Source organism: Falco peregrinus, chromosome W (genome assembly GCF_023634155.1).
Source record: "Falco peregrinus isolate bFalPer1 chromosome W, bFalPer1.pri, whole genome shotgun sequence".
NCBI lineage: Eukaryota > Metazoa > Chordata > Aves > Falconiformes > Falconidae > Falco > Falco peregrinus.
This window is the reverse complement of record NC_073743.1, coordinates 5,144,716-5,163,452: the sequence shown is the minus strand read 5'-3', so window position 1 is coordinate 5,163,452 and position 18,737 is coordinate 5,144,716. Positions and strand designations below refer to the sequence as shown.

General features: G+C 47.4%; 1 long non-coding RNA gene across 1 annotated transcript; it reads left to right on the top strand.

The window, feature by feature from the left end:
- Positions 1-5,867: 5,867 nt before the first annotated feature.
- On the top strand, positions 5,868-17,693 carry LOC129783114 (uncharacterized). The gene is made up of 4 exons (XR_008745108.1): positions 5,868-5,958; positions 9,418-9,655; positions 11,549-11,582; positions 17,607-17,693. It is a non-coding gene; the product is annotated as an uncharacterized LOC129783114 (long non-coding RNA).
- The last annotated feature ends 1,044 nt before the right edge of the window (positions 17,694-18,737 follow it).

The window sequence follows — 18,737 nt, the reverse complement described above, 5'->3', positions numbered from 1 at the left end:
TTGAAATGCCTCCGGGGATGGTGAGGCCACCCTGAAACTTCCCTGGGCAGCTGGTTCCAGTCCTTGACAACCCTTTCAGTGAAGAATTTTTTCCTAATGTCCAATCTAAACCTCCCCTGGGGCAACCTGAGGCCATTTCCTTTTGTCCTATCCCTTGTATCCTTGTTGGATCTGGTAGAAATGATCCCCAAATGGCAGTGTGCAAAGGATTAATTTAAATTCCAGATTCTGGTTGCCTGGCATTAGCAAAAATAAAGCTTTTGTGTTATTTCTCTTAACAGTTAAAAATTAGAGGCAGGAAAAATAAAGAGAAACACTAAGTACTGAATTCCCCCCCCCCCCCCCCCCCCCCCCCCCCATTTACATTTTGGTAAGACAGAACTAATTTGCTCTCCTATCTGCTGTGCATCCTGGTGCTGAGCTAATCTTTTCTATGCCCTAGATTGTTATTAGCCTTGCTTCCTTATTACTGAAAGATTTACTTGCTAGGACTCCTTTTAATTCCATTTGGTCCTACACTGCCTTTTGTCTTTTTCTATGCCCTAGATTGTTATTAGCCTTGCTTGCTTATTACTGAAAGATTTACTTTCTAGGACTCCTTTTAATTCCATTTGGTCCTACACTGCCTTTTGTCTTAAATGTTATTTTTTTGTAGTGTCCTTTGAAAGATTCTTGGCCTTTTCTAACCTGGGACAAATTTATAGTAGCCTGGTCGAGTTTTCCTAATAGTTAATGATCTTCCCAGCAGGATATGTTCTTTGTCTTCTTCCTAACGTGATTCAGGATGCATTCTGTTTTAAAGTGCCCTTACCCTTGAACCATTGTGCTGGGATTTAGTGTATTGACCCAAACTCTAGTAGATTTTTCTTGAGGCTTTTCTGTGTCACTTTGCACAGCACTCATAAGATACCTGCTGTCAAAGTGCTTGAATTTTAGTAATAACACCTTGGCATTGTTAAATTAAGTATGTTTAAATTTTCCTTTGGCCGACTCATCTGTTTTAATTCCTTAAGTATTCAGATTTGTTCTGAGACAGGTCGAGGAAAGGAGCACTTGTTCTTTACAGAGGATGAAATAGCAGAAATAAATGTGTAAATAGGCATGGCCATTAGGCCATTAGGGGTGTTTCTATGGGGATGCCTGCTATGCCCAGAATGGTGTAAGAACAGTAATCCGCTTTGCAGATTTGGCTGTATGACCATATCACTATATTTAGAGGTGCAGGCATCAATAGATGCAAGGGTTTTCACAGAATTAAGAAAACCATCTTGTCCATGCAGTCCAGCCATAAATGATGCAGAGAACAACAAATAATAGAAAAAAAAAAAGTCTTTTCAGAGCCATATGAGTAAATAGAGTATTCTGTGCTGTCCTGTACACGCATGTGTGTACATGTATTCGTAGCCAGTGAGTCACGGCTCCTAAGCCTGATTTAAAAACTGAATGAGTTCATTATAATCCCCCCCCCCCCCCCCGCCCAAATATATATATCTGAGGAATCAATCTAATCTGCTTTACTTAATGAACATGTGAAAGTGCTTACCAGGGATAAACATGGGGACTCTACATATTTCTCTCTTTTTTCCTCCAACAGAATGAAAACACCTTTGAGACAATAAAGGAGTTGGAAGAGGAGCCAGTGTGTCCCATTCAGTATTCTCTGTGTATCTGCGTGCACCGCTTCCCCTGTTTGGTTTCTGATCTAGACGGGAAGGACAGGGAGGGTGTAAGGACATTGCAACTCTCAGAGAGAAGATAGGCTTTTGTGCTGGCTTCAGCCAGTTCTGAGCTCTTTGGGGCTTAAATCTCCCCAGAATGGGTGTGATGTTGAGTTGTCTACTCCAGGGCAAATGGAGAGGAGGAGGGGCGCCTGGAGGGAGGACCACTGGCGCAGGGGACACCCTGAGCATCAGACGTTGTTGGAACCACTGATGACTAGAGCTGTGACCAGGGGGGACCTCTCAGACTTCTCTGCATGTGGTACCCCCAATTGCTGGGACATACATTAAGCAGAGATTGTGCAGTGTGGCGGGAGGGTGACTTGGTTTGCAAAGGGGGAGCTCAGGCCAAACCCCTGCAAGGCAGGTAGAACTGCAGATCCTCCCTGTGCTTCGTGTTCACCTTGCCTATGACAACGTGCCGCAGAAAAGCTGAGCACAGCCCTTTGCTGACGCCCAGCAGCTTGTGCTCCCTGCTGTGCCCCTCTGAAATATTTTGGTTGATCGTCATTTCATGGCGAGCTCTATTGTCCCCACAGCCAGGGCTACTGCAGCAGTAGCAAACCAGGGCTTCTAGTTACTCCCCGACGCCTGCCTTCCTCCCCCTCTGCATCTCCCCAGCTCTCACAGAGGAGTGGTTGCCAGTGGTACCTTCTTCAGGCAGGGCACATCTGCAGCTTCCCATTGAATACCCTCCTTCCCTTTGAAAGCCCTGCCTCTTTCTGGCGGGTGGGGTTTGCTCATTTCCATGAGCGCTTTTGCAGGTGGTGGTGACATGGGAAGGAAAGGGACATACAGTGCTGGAGGTAAAGAGCCACTGCGCGTCTGTTTGCACCGTGTTTGTACAGCTGAGGTGGATACAAATTGGGGGTGGCTTTGCTGGAGAACTCTGCCAGGGATATAACTGACCGGCTGTTTGGGAGTCCCAGAGCAGCACGTTCAGTAACAGGAGATCGCTGCGCTGCCTGCCCTTGCCGTTGCTGTTGCGCATGCGGCAGTAAACACCTCCTCTGCACAAAACTGAGTCCGGGTAGAGTCCATGGAGACAGTTTTGGTAAGAGTCCCAGGTACTGCAGAAAAGCAGTCTGAGGTCTCAGCTGAGCTGTACTGCTTCAGAAGGGAGATTAGCCATAGATAGGTACGTGCTTTCTTTCTCAAAGAGGGGAAAGATGGTGTGGGATAGTCCTTTGCTCGGTGGTCCTGTGGGCATGTGCACCGAAGAGGAGCCATCACAGGCCACCTCTTCCTGAGCAAGCCACCACTGTGGGAGGCACTGAGATGCTCAGCAGAGGCAGTTTAGGAGCGACAGGGGTGATCTGTCCCCCTGCTTGGAGGTAATCCCCTCCATACAACCCTGAGATGCAACGTACTCAGCTAGAAGGAATCCCAGTAGAGGTGGACAAAAAGATGAACAGGTGCAGGTATTGCTCCCCAGCAACATGCGAAAAAATTCATCAGCCGTACATATCCTGGCATGTATCCGTTCATATGGAAGGTGAATATTTATGGTTTTTAGTGTAAGTCAAAAGTTGTTGGACAGTCTGGTTTGCCTTGGAACGAAACCATACAATTAAATTTCGTGAAGCAACCCGTGTTTCAAATCCGTGGACAAGGTGAAATGCCATCTGCATGAGAACGTTTCTCATCAGCGCGGATCTTTGCTGTCTCTAAAGCAGTGCAGGCTGGGGCTGTGGGTGCTACTGGAGATATGCAGCCTGCCTGCACTGCAGGAAGGTCATTCTGGTCTGATTGTCAGATGGAGCTGTATGTTGTACAATATTGTACGTGTCGTGCCAAGCTTTCTGCAGGTAAAGAAAGAAGCAGTCGTGTATTTGACAACAGCAATCATAGGTGTTGCTGTGAAGAAATTCAGGGAAAATCTGCGGCGCATGTGATTTTGACTACAACCAAGCTGTAATTCTGACTTGTCTTGGTCACTTTAATTAGTAATGTGTCATTAATTTAAAAATAACCGGTGCAGTTAAAGAGCATGGGTGTTGGTCAGAAATGCCTGGTTTCTCATGTGTAAATTCACCAAGTCAGACGCACTGATGCAAGTGCCTGGATGAATCGGTAAAAACAGGGCTGGGCTAGCCAGGGCTGGTACGGGCAGCGTGTGCAGCATGTAGTGGTTTAGGCAATAGCTCTAATTCAGAGTTATGGTGGAGGTGCTGAATGTGCTTGGGTTTGAAAGCACACAGTCTTCGTTAGCTTCAACGGAAACTGCAGGATTCTGCTGTGCAAATCAATGAAACTGTGAGATACAATCCACTGTTCAGGAAAGTCAGAACATGTTTTTAAGGAAGTCTCTGTTGGGAGGTAAAACCGCTGCTGAAGCAATAGCAGCGATGGAGCGTGTGTAAAAGAGCCTGGGGAGACCCGCAGCCTTCTGGAGCCAGGCAGAATATTTAGTTTTGCATGACGCCGTCCAGCTTTACCCAAGCACTGCTGTGAAGTGTCGCACCTCATCTGGAAGCAGCAGGCAGGGAAATAGGGAAGTGATTCTCCCTTCCCAGCCCTGAGGAGGAATGTGGCCTCTAGAAATGCTGAGGGACTTGGTACTTTATGCAGTAAGATTTGCACATGTATTTTGCCAGAGATACTGAGGCTAGAAAAACATGGCGAGCAATGTTCAAGACTATGTTCAAGACACCCATCGTTATAAATTATACATATAAGCAATTTTCAGCTGCAGCGCTAGGACTCCTGGAATAAAATGGGTTTCAACACCAGCTGCTTCCCTTTGAACTGGTGGAAATCAAGTGTCAGGATTACCTGCTCCTCTGCTGTCAGACAAATGGCGTGTGAGGTGAGTTGGGAGGAGCTATGAAGATGCACAAAAACCTAGGTGAGCTGAAGACGACCAGATGTCAGGTTTACAATCTGCATTATCTGTGCTCCCGGGAGCTTGGGAGCCCAAGCCTGTGTGCCACCTCCTCCTGGGTGGGCTTCCTAGTGAGAGGATCCTTAGCCCGAGTGGGGCGGCTGTGGTTTGTCTGTGAACCTGTGGGCAAGGGTCAGGAGGCAGAGGAGAGCCTGACGGGGAAGAGCCCGTTTGTCATGTCAGAAGCAGATGGTCCCTGTGTGAGGCCACGTGACACCAGCCCCCCCGGTTCCCATGAGAGTTGCCCCCCTGAATGCAAAGTGCCAGGGCCGGGAAGGCTGGGCTGGGGCTCGGGCTGGGGCTGTGTGGGCATTTGTGTCAGTCCGTGAGTGACCTCTCCCTGCCCCTCGCCTTCCCAGCCCAGCCTGAAACGGGTTTTGCTCATCTGTTGCACGCTGTAAGAACCGCTGGGTGCTCGGGGAGCGGGGAAGCAATGGCAGCTGCTCTCATGTAACCCACCCGCTGTCACCCTGGGATGTGCCATGTTGTGTCGCGTCACTTCAGTCTCTGAGCAGCAACTGAAATACCGACAGGGAAGGAAGAAGAAACCCAGGGTGTAACTTCTGGAAAGCAGCCGACAGCACTTGTGCTCTGTTTGTCTTGTTCCATGTCATTAATACATTTATATAACTTTTCATAGTGATTTTTTTTTTTCTTTTCTACAAGATCACTTCTACAGGATCCGTATTGCAATGTCTGGAAGTAAAATTCAGTTTTCCAGCAACATCAGTGGGTCTTCTGCTCAGGCATCTATTGTCAGGGCAGCAGTTTGACTGAAATACTCTGTCTAGATCCATGTCTAGAGACACATTTGTGTCATGCAAGGAATAAAGCTGGGGTCTTCAAGATTTCAAGCCTGTGACTTTGTTGTTCATGATTTTCTGTGTACAGCACATAGGGAAACTGAAATTGCTGGAGGAATACTGTGTGGCGCACAGTGTGTCAGAGATACAGAGGTGTATATCTGCGTATGAGAGAGGTTGTGCATGTTTAAGAAACAGGAAGGGCCCAGTTGTGACCATATGTAGTGATTTTCAGCAAATTTCCCTTATACATTAAAAGGTATAATGCCCTGGAAGAAAGGAATTCACACAGATGCATCTTAAATCTGTATTATGATAATTTTCTCTTGGAGTGCACAAATTTGAGGGGATGTTTTATTTTGTATTAAGATTTTTGTCACAAGTAGGATGATTCAAGATGCACTCTAGGTGTAAATAAGTAGTATTAAGTCGTGCTGGTTATAAAAATGTGTGGTTTTTCACTGCAGGTGAGAACTCGGGATCTACCTTTCATACGTCATCATCAGCTGAAAAAGAAGACATGCAGGATGCCATTGAATATTGTGGGGTGTGGGTATGTAAACCCAAATATTTTGGATTACAGTCTGATTCAGTAAGTTGTACTATACACTAAGGTAAAGAAAACTTACCAGTCAGTGAATAATGCTGAAGGGAGAGTCCTGTAGGTGAAGGCTGTGTTACAGTCTGAAGGAAAGCTGGATACAGTTGTCTTATGGTGGGGTAAAATCCTTGTCACTATGTCGGATGCTTGCTGTTACTGATTTTTTTTCAGTTGGTTTGCTTAAATTTTGAGCGGTGTTTTTCCTCTTGTGCACTGCTGAGAAACAGTGTGGCCAAATGTGGGGTTTTTTGCCTGTGCAAAACGCACGTTCAAGTGAAGAGGGAGATTTGTCTGTAATAGGCTGATCTGTTTGGTGAAACATGCCGGTCGTCCTCTTTGTAAGACAAAGGTCAAAGAGAACACCTTGAAATGTGGTGACCTTTCTGAGGCTTCCCCAGCCTCTGCAAAATACACTCTTGTTTGGCCACGTGAAGTGTTTGAAAAGGGTTTTCTCAGAGGGTATCCTAGAGGGGAATAAGGCAGGCGTCCTGCTTGTGTTGGGCATGTGGGGCAGGGCTGCACAGTGGGGTCTGGCGTCCTCTGGAACACCCGAAGGGACAGCGTAGCAAATGATTTCCACCCCACAGCCGGGCATCGCGAGAGAGGGACGTGCCTAATTCTAGCAGGCAAAGCGCAGGACTTAAGCCTGTTGCAAGGTGGTAGTAGTTGGCCAGTGAGCTTGGGAAGGGGGAGGGTGAGACAGGTGGTGTCTGGCTGAGGTGCTCCTTCCCTCTTGTGAGCAGAGGGGTCTTTGCCGCGGGAGAACAGGGCCTGGCTGACGAGAGGAGCACGAGGAGCGTGACGGTCTCAGCCCGCTGGGACACCAAGGCTGCAGGCCCTGTTCAGAAGGCACCACGAGCCGAGGAGGCGTGTGGGCAGGACTGTGACATGGGGCAGAAGCAGTCGGAGCTGTTGAGAAACAGAGCGTGGGGACAGGGACTTGAGGGGGCTGGGTAGGGTTAAGGCGTGGTGCGGTTTTCCTGCGAGCTTGGGTTCCTGATTCCTGGGATGAGGGCAGGAGCAGGCAGGTTTCCCTAATAAATCCTTTCCTTTGCACCTTGGAGTGGAATTTATTATTTCTGAAGCTTGGGTGAAGAAATAATCCTCCCTTAGCCAGTTCTCTGTGTGGTGAACGGTAAAAAGCTTGTCATGTTCATTCCCGTTGGGTTAGCTTAGGTGGCCGGGGACTGTACAATGCCAGATGGTAGAGCGCGATGGCGGGAGGAGGGTGGGTGAGGAAAATGTTGGCAGTTTAATGAAAAATGGTATTAAAGCAATAAACCGTGAAAAATAAACATGCTCTGTGACAAATGCCGGCAGTTACAGAAAGCAAGCAGGCTAAAAGGTAAAAGCAACCCTAATGCCTAGGCAAACCTAACCCAAGAAACTGCTGTCTCTGAGTCCTTCTCTTGTTAAGAAGATGGTGTGCAGTGAACCTTTCATTTAGTATCCCTTGATTTTTGTTATGAAAATGGCTTTCAAAATCCCTTATTTCTATTATAGGATGAGTTTGCAACAGTAATTGCATAGATTAACTGTAATATTTTTTTTCTTGATAATCTTTCTGTCTGTACCTGTTTACTTAAGGATAAATATATTTTAGAAACTACCAACTTGACAGAAAAAAACAGCACATGAAAATCACACTGATAAGGCAGAAATTTTACATCAGAAATTTCACAGCAGAAAATGAGGAATTGCACAGTGCTGACAAGCAGTTAAGTCCAAAACCTTGGGAAGAAAGATATGCAAGAATGTGAGTTTGAAATGAGAAAAGGGAATTGAAAACAAATTGTAAAAATGTTACAGCAGAGCTAAAGCAGCTGCTTGGTGAAATTAATGAAACTGGGAAAACTACTTCCCTTGTGGAAGAAATGTCAGAAGATGGCTTCAGTGCTGAGCTGAAGAGTTCTCATGTTGTTTTGTCTCATGCAACAGAATCAAGTAACAACTTAGAAAGTAAAGGTGAATTTGGAGATACTAAACTTATGCTAGGTGGAAAAGTACCCAAAATGGAAACTGTAATCCGAGTCTTGGTGTCCTTTCTGATCAAGATAACTGAAATGCAAACATGGAAGATACCTGGATTACAGATGAAGCAGATTGCACAAATAATATCGAGGATACAAAGATGCCTCTAGCAAAAGGAGAGAGAGAAAAAAAGCGCCTCCTATGGAAATGGAAGAGAATGAAACTGGAAGTAGTAGAAATGCAGTGGGAGGTCCTGAATACTCCCCGAGATACAGCTTTAAAACAAGTCTTTTGGATGACATTTCTAATATTATTCCTTAAATAAGACCAGTTTCTACACGTGATGAAAATGCATTTTTTGTATCAGAGAGGGAACTTGGAAAAGACTCTGGATTTAGTGATGATTTTCTGAGGGACTGCTTTATCAACAACAAAATAGGAGAAACAGAAATGGAAAGTCCTTTTGCAAATGCTCAGCATTCGTGTGTCATGCTGAAAAGGAATCTTGATGAAGAACTAAAACAAGATAGGGGAAGATTTAAGGGTAAGGTAGGAATGCTGCAAATAGTATTCCTGGCTTTGGAGAAAGAGAAGGTACGGCTGCCAAAAGACTTGGTTCACCTGCTACGCTTTAATCTCGCTCCGGATCAACGGTCCTGTTCACTTTAGCTATTTGTCATGAAGGGGAAGATGCTTCCTACAAATTGGGTTTTGTTCTAATGGAAATAGGTGACTTGTGAATAAAGAGGGCAGTGGAGAGTTGTCTTTTTCCCTATTTTTGGAAAACGGAATGCATTATTGTTCCAGTTTAACAGCAGGTGGCACTTGGTTCCAGTGCAAGTAGTTATCACTTCATTGCCATAAAAAGAAATCCATATAAATATGTCGGTTCTGATTCTGAATCAAAGAATGAAAATAGCTTCTGAACAGGGTCTTGACTAATAATTCACGTGCTGTGGTATCTGCATGGTGTGTCTTCATTGCCTTTCCCTAAAATTCCTCTTTCCTGTGAAACCAGTTGTGTTTGTGGGTTTGGGATCTTTTTTTTCTTTCCTCCCCTTGTTCAGGGAGCAGTAGCCCAGCACAGTTCCACTTGATTTTTTTCAGGTGGTGTTACAACTAACATTGTGCAGTCCTTCTAACTCTGTCCATCAGTAATGCTTTCACTTTTTTGTTGTTCATGTTTTAAGAGACACTATTGTTTTCTTTCTAAGGGCTGTATTTTTGTTATGTCCTTCATGATGAGTGAATTCAAGGTACTTTCAATGGCATAATACACTTTGTAGTGTAATTTTGTGAAAATGCTCCTCTATGAATTACAAAAAAGATTTCATTTTATATTATTTCAGAGGTAAACCCTGAATTAATCAATCTTGGATGTGGTGTTTCTGTCTTCTAGAAATACTAAGAAATACATGAAGCTTAACTTTGTTTTTATAGGTTGAGAAGGAAAAAGCAAACAAAGATGTTCAAAAGTGCAGGCGGTGGCAAAACAGCAATGTCTGGACAAATTAAATACACCACCAGGCAACATCACTAATCGGCAAATGAAACAAAAGATTACTGTAAGGAAGAATGACTGTTTGAAAATGGAGAATGAAAACACGATAGAAGAAAAAGACAAAAAGATTTTTTCATCTGGGGAGAGCTCAAAATTGATTAAAATGCCAATGAAATGGTAAGCTAAGGAAATAATCTCTAATTCCTATTTGTAGTACTATGTAAGTGTCTTAGGTTTTCTAATACTGTAGTAGTTGAAGTAGTTTCCCAGTGGTGAAAGCCATAGTGAGTAGTCCACTGCTTCTGAAAAAGTGAAGAAAATTTCTTTTTAGAAAACACGAAGCTCATGATGGAGGTTCAAATTTATTGCCTGCTCTAAAAAAAGAAAAGGGGAAAAAAAAAAAAGAACCCCCCCACCCAAATTCCTGTGAGTTACATGTCAATACTGAGGCAAAATGCATCTTCAAAACCAGAAAGAAAGGCAGACAGGAAAAAGCAGTTATTTTTGTAGGAAATGGCCACCTAGAAAAGAAAAGTAGGAACTTGCGGTTTGCTACTACTCCCTTTTCTAGGTGATTTTAGTGATCTCCGCGCAGTTGGTGTTTTCCTTTTCATTAAGTTAATATGCCCTTTGTCAGGAGAAGATGATATTACCAATCTCAAATAAAACCAATCTCAAAAGTCTAAAGAAGGCACACATATTTTTTTGCAAACCTAAGCAGGAGTTTTTTCCTGTCTGTCCTTCAAAGGAATCTCTGCTCTAGATGCTTCCTGTAACGTGACTATTGGATATAGTCCAGCTTAACCTGGATCTAGCTCAGATTCCACGTGTCCCCCTCACTCCTAGGGGCAGGTTTTTTAAGCACTTGGGTATCTTCCACGATCTTTGCAGTCAAGTCTGTGATTTTATCATAGATATTTGTTGTCTCAGTTTTTTCTGGACATCATCTTAAGTATGTCTGTTTCACAGAAATACTTTTTGCAAACCTACTCACTTGGTGATTTTTTTCTTTCTTTCTGTGTAATGCAGTAAAATTGCCCTGAATGCCGAAGGTGTAAAGGAAAGTAAAAGACAGCCTTCAAAGCAGAAGGCTCATCAGCAGATGAGCTCTTCCAGTGGCAATCATGGTCAAGTACTGGAGCAGCAAGAGCTGGGGGCAAGTTTGGGTTTTTGTTGTATTTTGGGTTTTTTGGCAAATCTGATGCATATGAAGATTCTTGTTCTTTTGTGTGACCACACTACCTGGTGTGCTTTGGGTTGACAAACACTTCTTTTTTGTTTAGAGTGCTTTGAGCATGCTGGCCAAGTCAACAATAAGGTCAAGTGCACAAATTCTGATTAATTACATGAGTGTGTGCACAGGCATAGAAGTATTACATGTGTTTAAAAAGGGTGAGGAGAGACTTAGAGAAAAGCAAGATTACTCTTTCACTGCAGGTATCTCGGGATTTTTTGCCCTGCTCCCCGCTCCACACAGCTGTGTATCCTCCTGACTTCTTGCCCACCCTGAACTTACTTGTGTGGGTTGTGGCAAAGTGAGAAAGAGAAGTTGTTGACACTAGCTAAACTAGAAGTTTAGCACTAGCTAAAAATCTGGTGTGTTATCAACACTGTTTTGGTCAGAAATCTAACACAGCGCTGTGTGGGCTGCTGTGAAGAAAATAAACTGCATCCCAGCCAGACCCAGGACACCAGAGAATCCAAAATTACAGTTCTTTGACCTTTAGGAGAAGGATTCTCATTACTGAAGAGAGCTAAACCCCTGGTATTAAACAGGGAACGCACGTAACCGTATAGCTACATGTCTGTAGCTGTAAGATTTCTGTCACTTTGTGTGAAGTTGAGAGAACAGTTATTTCAACTATTTGCTTAATATCTTGTGGAAAAAATAGCCTTCCAATAGACATAATGGTAGACAATAACTGTTTCAGTCTTCAACTACATCTAGCAAAGTTGTTATACTAGATTTTAGTTTAATTAATTTCTGCAATGAAGTTTTCAAAGCAACTGTAGTATTATTCATAATGCAATGTAAGCATTTCAGTACTGAAATATATTTCTGTTTTCTAGACCTGCAGCAACAACCAGGAGTGAAAAGAACAAGGTACTGTAAAGCTGGTTTCTTGATAAACGGTTTCTATCAGCTTTTAATCACTTAGATGGGAACTGTGTTTATGTCGTTGTGATAAATAACTTAGTCCCAAAATAGGATTACAATCAAAGTTTGCAATGCATTAAGCAAATAGAGGCAAGCAAACAGTGCTGGGTGCGCCGGGAGTCTCCGCTCCACCAAGACGTGCGCTGCACAAAGTTCATTTTTTGTTTATATTTCCTAAACTATTACATATTCATAGCTATTTCTAAGAAAGGGCTGGTTTATGTAAATGGATCCTTGGAATAGGCGTGTACTTCGTGGCGCATGCTCTTTCTATCTCCGAGGGTCTTCTTAACCCCTATCCGGTGGTCGGTGGATGAAGTCAGCAGTCTTCCTCGGCTCACCCTTAGGATGACCCTATATTTTACGCATGCGCCCTGTAAACTTCTCTTACTTAACACTATGCGGTTAGCAGCTCAGCCTGCATATCAGGGTGTGTAACCAGATGTCCTTTGTAAGATACAGAAATTAGGTATGTAGCCGGATGTTCTTTGCAAGATACAGGAACTATATACATTGATCACTCTGTTTTTCTTAAGCATATGGTTATACAAGGGTATGTAAGACAGAAGGTTACATTTCATCATGCAGTCCTAGCATTGTTCTATATTGACACGAATCAAATGAACACATTTCACACAGGGAAAGTGGCTGTGAAGAGGGAGAGCGATTTAGTGGGGCAGAAGGTTTTAGCCCAGCCGTAGGGTGGGAGCAGGCCAAACCAGGGGAAGTGATACAGGCTCCCCTGCGCCAGGCTGTGGGAAATGAAGGACCCATTACGGTGAGGGTCCCGTTTTCAATAACAGAGTTGAAGAATTGCAAAGCAACCGCAGGAAATTACCGAGACGACCCTGAGAAGGCGGCTGGTGTTTTTGAAATAATGATGGTTAAAACACAGGATCCAGAGTGTAAGGATATAGAGGCAATACTGCAGGTTTTGTTTGATAGTAGTGAGAAGGAGATGATTTGTCAAGCCGCTAGAATACATGTGGAAGCTGAGGTTAAAACAGGAACTGTGGAGCATCATTTCCCCTCTGTTGGTCCAAACTGGGACCTGCATGTTAACGGACCCAGGCAGCTTTGGACTCGGTATCAGAAAGGGATTATATTTGGCATTCAAAGTGCTGTGGCTAAGGCAATAACCATGTCTGAATGGTACGAGGGTAGGCACGATAGCCAAGAGCCCCCCACAGATCTGCAGAACAGAATGAAGGAGGTAGCCCGCAACTCTACAAGTGTTGACCCTGAATCTTAAGAGGGATGAGATCAATTAGCCCCTCTACTGGTGGGCCAATCCTGGGATGGTATTAGAAGAAAATTACAAAAGTTACAAGGAAGTGATTGCTTGAGATAGGGGAAAGCTGTTGGATGTTGCTTGGATTGCATATCGTCATAGAGAGAGTCAAAAGGGAAGAGTAAATTGTTGCTTGTTGGCGGTATCAGAGTAAAATAGTAGGGTGAGGGCAAGGGCCTGAGGATGGGGCAGAGCCCCGAGAGGGGGACTCCGGCCCAGCCCTCGGTTGGGTGATAATCAGTGTGCACAGTGCAAAAGGGATGGGCATTCGGAAGAAGACCATCTGCTTAATGATTGGAGCCCCTCTGCCCCCTTGCTCCCAGTAAGCGAGGAATGAGGGGGAGCGGAGGAGTCTCTCCCCAGAGGAGCCTCTGGTTAAAGCGGAGCTGGGAAGTGAAGAAGTTGAGCTTTGGGTAGATCCTGGGGCTACTTCCTCTGTTCAGAAGGCTTTAGAGGGGAACTAAGCAATAAGAATATAAGCATTGCTGGTATGGCAGGGACCCATGAAACTTGGCCATTTTTGAAGCCCTTAGCAATGAAGCTGGGAAAACGGTGGGTTACTCATCAGTTTTTACATTAGCCAAATTCTCCAAAAGCATTGTTTGGGGAGAGATCTACTCCAAAAAATTGGAAGCAGAAATCTGATTTTAAAACAAGGAAATAGAAATCTTCATTCCAGAAACTGTTTGTGTAGAGGCAGCAGCTTTGTTATTACAGGCTATGCTGCCTTGAAAGGAGAAAGATACGCCCAGAGGTCAGAGATGCTGTGATTCCTATTGTACGAGCCGGAGAGGTTCCTGGAAAATCCCACAGGTCAAAACCTGTGAGGATTGACTTAAAGCCTGGATCATCCCTGCTGAGGATGAAACAGTATCGCCTTGAAGCTGGAAGCTAGGAATGGGTCGGTACGGATAATTCAGAAATTCTTGAAGTACAACCTGTTCGTGGGGTGTGCGTCGAAATCCAGCACCCCTGTTTTGCCAGTGAAAAAGGCCAAGGGTCAAGATTGCCGATTGGTGCAGGATTTAAGAGCAACAAATCACATACCTCAAGGTATTTATCCTGTAGTAGCACATCCATACAGATACTAAACCACCCTTACAGGGGAACAGGGATGGTCTACAGTTTTTGATGCGAAGGATGCCTTTTTCTGTGTTCCCCTGGGCACTGACAGTCAGAAGCCTTTTGCTTTTGAATGCGCAAACCCAGAAACGGGAAGGAAAATGCAATACACTTAGGCGGTTATACCGCAAGGCTTTCAAAATATCCCGACAATCTTTGGGAATCAGTTGGCAAAGCAGTTCGACATTTGGAGAACAGAAAATGATCAGGGAAGAGTTCTGCGATCGTAGGATGATATTCTGGTCGCAGCAGGGACTTGGGAGCTGTGTCTTTCCCTGACGATAAGCCTTCTAAATGTCTTGGGAATTAGTGGATATGGAATTATCGAGGAGTCACTTCCACGTTTGGGGTTTGAAGTGCTGGAAGGCCAGAGACAGTTGGGATCCCAACAGAAGGAGGCTATTTGCTGCCTCGCGGAGCCTCAAACTCTCAAGGAACTACGAGGATTTCTCGGGGTGGTCGGATGGTGTCGGCTTTGGGGAGGCAATTGTGTTTTATTTGTGAAAGCTCGGTACGAGCTCCTGAAAACCTCCTGCCATGGGTCTGTTAGCGGGACAGAGGAGGGTAAAGCCACTTTCAAGCGTCTGAAAAAAAGTGAGCTCTGGTGGAGGCCCCCGCGTGGGGATTACCTGATGTGACAAAGACCTGTGCACTTTTTAAGCGTGAGGGAAAAGGCATTGCCTTTGGAGTTCTGGCACATTGTTTAGGGCCTCAGGGGTGGGCTGTAGCTTACTCCTGCAAAGAGCTGGATGAGGTGAGCTCAGGATGGCCTGGATGCCTTAAAGCAGGAGCAGCACCTGTGCTACTGATGCAGGAGGCCCCTAAGTTCACCATGGGGCAGAAGGTGACCGTCCATGTACCACCCGTGGCCGTCACGGCACTAGAAGAAAAAGGAGGACATTGGTTGGCCCCTAGCATAATGTTAAACTGTCACGTGTCATGTGGGGAGGGGGTCCTCCCATTTTGGGATGGGGGGGTCTGTTTTTGGGGCTCCGTTCCCTTGACAGTGCAGATCTGAGGGTTGCCCTGCTGCTAAGACTTCCATCGAGGGGGAGCTTCTGCGTGATAACTGAGAATGACCTGCTGGAGGGTCCCCTTGGGGGATCCTGATGTCCCAGGAGTGCTCTGCGGAGGGTCCTTCTGCTTCCAAGACGTCCCTAATGTCACTAGGGTGTCCCTGGGAGGGTCCTAATGTCCTCGGGAGTGTCCCTGGTGTCCCAGGGATGTCTCCAGGGATGTCCTAGTGTTCTCAGGTGGCCCTATAGGCATTCGGGTTTCCCAGTGTGTCCTGTGGGGGTCCTGGTGTCCCAGGGGGAGTTCCTAATGCCCCTACAGTTTCCCTGGATGCAGGTCGTGTGTTTCCAGGGGGGTCCTAAATGTTCCAGTGTTGTCGCTGGGGTGGTCCTGGTATCCGCGGGCCATTCTAGATGTCCCAGTGGTGTGTCAATGGGTCCTTGTGTATCACAGTGTGTCCCTGGTGGGGGTCATTAATGTCACAGCGGTATCCCTGGAAGGGTCCTGATGTCCCCAGTCCTTTCTAGATGTCCCGGTGGTGTCTGTCAGGGGGTGCATGTGACCTAATATGTCCTTCTGGGGGTCCTTAACGTTCTAGTGGTGTTCCCCAGGGGAGTCCCTGATGTCCTCATGGTGTCCCTAGGGGGGTGGGGGGGGTGTTCTGGTGTCCTGGTGTCCCAGTGTGTCCCTGGGGCGTTGTGGGGTGTCCCTGGGGGTGGTCCTGGTGTCCCCAGGGAGGTGAGTGGGTAGTCTGTTATGTCCCGGGGCGGGGTTCCTGGGAAATTCCTAATGTCACAGGGGTGTCCCTGGAGAGGTCCTGATGTCCTAAAGGCTATTCTAATGATGTCCCAGTGGTGTCTCCCAATATGTCCTTGTGTCGCAAGGTATCCCTGTGGGGGTCCTTAATGTCCTTGTGGTGTCACTGGGGCAGTCCTGGTGTCCCTGATGTCCCAGGGATGTCCCCAGGAATGTCCTTGTGTCCCCAGCATGTCCCTTGTGCGTTTCTGGTCCTGTGGGGGTCCTGGTGTTCCGGGAGGAGTCCTTAATGCCTCTACATTGTCGCTGGGGTAGGGCTTGTGTTAAAGGGGGGTCCTTAATGGCCCAGTGGCATCCCTGGGAGTTCCTGTTTCCCTAGGGATGTCCTCAGTGAGCACAGCCTCTCCTGCCTGATCTCTGCCTGCCCTCACCCTCGCTGCACTCTGCGACCGAGACCTGCAGCCGCTGAAAAGCTCACCCACACCCAGCCCGATGACCAAGGCCGAGAAAGGTGAAGCGTTGCTGCTCCTTCCGCAGAGGATTCACAGCGGGCCTCTCTCAGGGAAGTCCCTCAGCAGCTCTCCTGCTCTTGCTTCTTGGTCAACCAGGAGTGAAAGCATGCCCAGATCTAGTCTGAGAAAGCATTTGGCACGTGATAGAGTTTCGCTCTTCCCTGTGGTCAGCCTTTGTGTCGTTTTCCTGGGCAGGGGGTCCTGGTCACAGGACTCGGGACCTTTGCTACGGTCCAAGAGCGATTCCAAGGTGAGGAAGAGATGTACGCGGTTCGAAGACCCGTCTTCCAGCTGGACATTGCTGAGTTATCTCTGCGGGAACTCGCGTTCCTCACAGAGGTTATCCCTGGTGAGAAGGCAACGACCAACCTCCACTTTCCCGCGCCCTGTTTGGGACCGGGGTGCATGCTCTCTGCACTTTAGAAAGGGCGCAGGAAATGAGGATTTCAGAATTTCTCCGGAGAGAATTCCCTCCAAATTTAGGCGGACAGCTTGAGCTCCTCCCAAACTAACCACTCCCCAAGAGCCGTTTCCGTAAACGACCTTTTCTCTGGCATTTTGTTTCTAATTTTACATGGAAATTCAGCCCGCTCTGCCAGTGACGATGTTCCTCCTCCTTGCAGACAATGTCAAGATCGAGCCGCTGAACTACAGGTGGCTATCACGAGTCACTTCCTTCCCATGGCACGTGGTGCAGAGCTGTGTGCAAGAGACCATACTCTTGCACTCCTTCCAACTGAGGAACAGGCAGCGCCTCGCCTTCGCCTTCAAGGACATTGGCGTTCTGTCCTTCACCGACAACGTCCTGTGCATGCGGTTCTATTGCGACTGCGTCACAGGGCTGGAGGGCAAGGCCAGCTGGATTGCGCTGCTCAACACTGTGACTTGCTCAGGCTTTGAGGGTGATGCAGTGACTTTGGGAAGCCTCTTGAAGGGTGAGCAACCGCGATGGCCGTTGGGCAGCCTGCACGTGGCAGGCCAGTCCGACACCTTTCCACGTGCTCGCCCACGCTGACTTCTCCATTGGAAAAGAAGTTTTATTCTGAGCTTCTGAGTTCTTGCCCTACAGAAAGGCTGGCAGTGTTACTGCGCAGTCTCAGTGTTTGCTGTGCAGCTTCTCCAGAGCAGAGCAAGGGCTCATGTTCATGGAGGAAGATTTGGAGGAGGGGTTTGGAGAAGCGGCTTCCTTTTGGAGCAGGAGACGGGTCTGCTTCCTTTGGGAGCCAAGAGCAAGGTGCCTTGGAAACCTTCTAGCAGCTCTGTGTCACTTTACAGAGGCTGTGGATGCCCGGTGCAGCTGTCTCCGGTGGAGCGACCAGCACTCGGGGGATGCAGGCTGCTCCTGCCCACGCCTTCCCCAGGCGAGTGCGTTTCCTCTGCAGCCCTCGACTGACCGAGCGGGCGGATTCCCAGCTCCTGATCAGGAGTGCGCCTTGCCGGGGCTTGGCGTTGCACGTTGAGTCTGGGAGGGGGCCTGACCTGAAGGGGGTGGTTTCTGGTTAACTTACGATGAGTTGGGGTTACACGTGTGTTCTCCTGGAGTGGCCGGGCAGTGTCATTGCGTTTCTCGTGCCCAGCCTGCCCGTCACTCCTGTCAGAGAGAGCCAGCTGCACACAGGGAGGACTTTAAGCTACATCGTCTGGTGTTGGGGGGAGGTTGCTAATAAAACCCATGCATGGCTGCATGGCCACAAGGAAAAGGGGTGCCATGCCTCACACGAGAGTCGTGAGGATTAGTGCTGGGAAGCTGCAAGAGGGTAGGGGTCACCCTTCTTCAAGCCTGTGTCATCATTTACTGCCCAGGTTTCGCTGTACGGTGGTCAGCAGAGCAGTGGCCAAGGCTTTGTCCGCCTGAGCCAAGAAGGCTGCAGCAAAGTCCAGGCTCAGACAAGGTATGGGAACAGGTCTCCGCTGCCCAGCTGAGGCCCTGCCCCGCGCTGGGTGACCACAGCTCCGTCAAAAGGCACTCCTCAGGGGGCTGCTCTGCTGAGTTTCCTCCTTTGCCAGGTGCAGAGGCGCATCCTGGCAAGCTGCTGCAGAGACGGAGGAAGCTTTCCCTTGCTGCACTGCCAAGTCAGGGGCCAGGCACAAGACAGAAAGACTTGGGCAAGAAGACTTCTGAGAGGTGAGACCCTGGTGGGAAGGGATGAAAGGGATCCTGCACCCATGGAGGAGAGACATCCCCTCCGGACACTCCAGCCGCAGGGATGTGGCAAGGTCCCTGACACATGCCGCATGGTTCTTATGTGCTTGTTTCCCCTGTTGTGGGCCCCTCACTGGGAAGGTGGTGGGTGCTGAGTGCACCCCACGTCCCTGTGGTTCCCTTACGCAAGAGCTGAGGTGCAGTCCTCCCCCGTCCATCTGAGGGGGCTCAGGAAAGGCTCCCCGCTGCCAGCAGAAATGGCC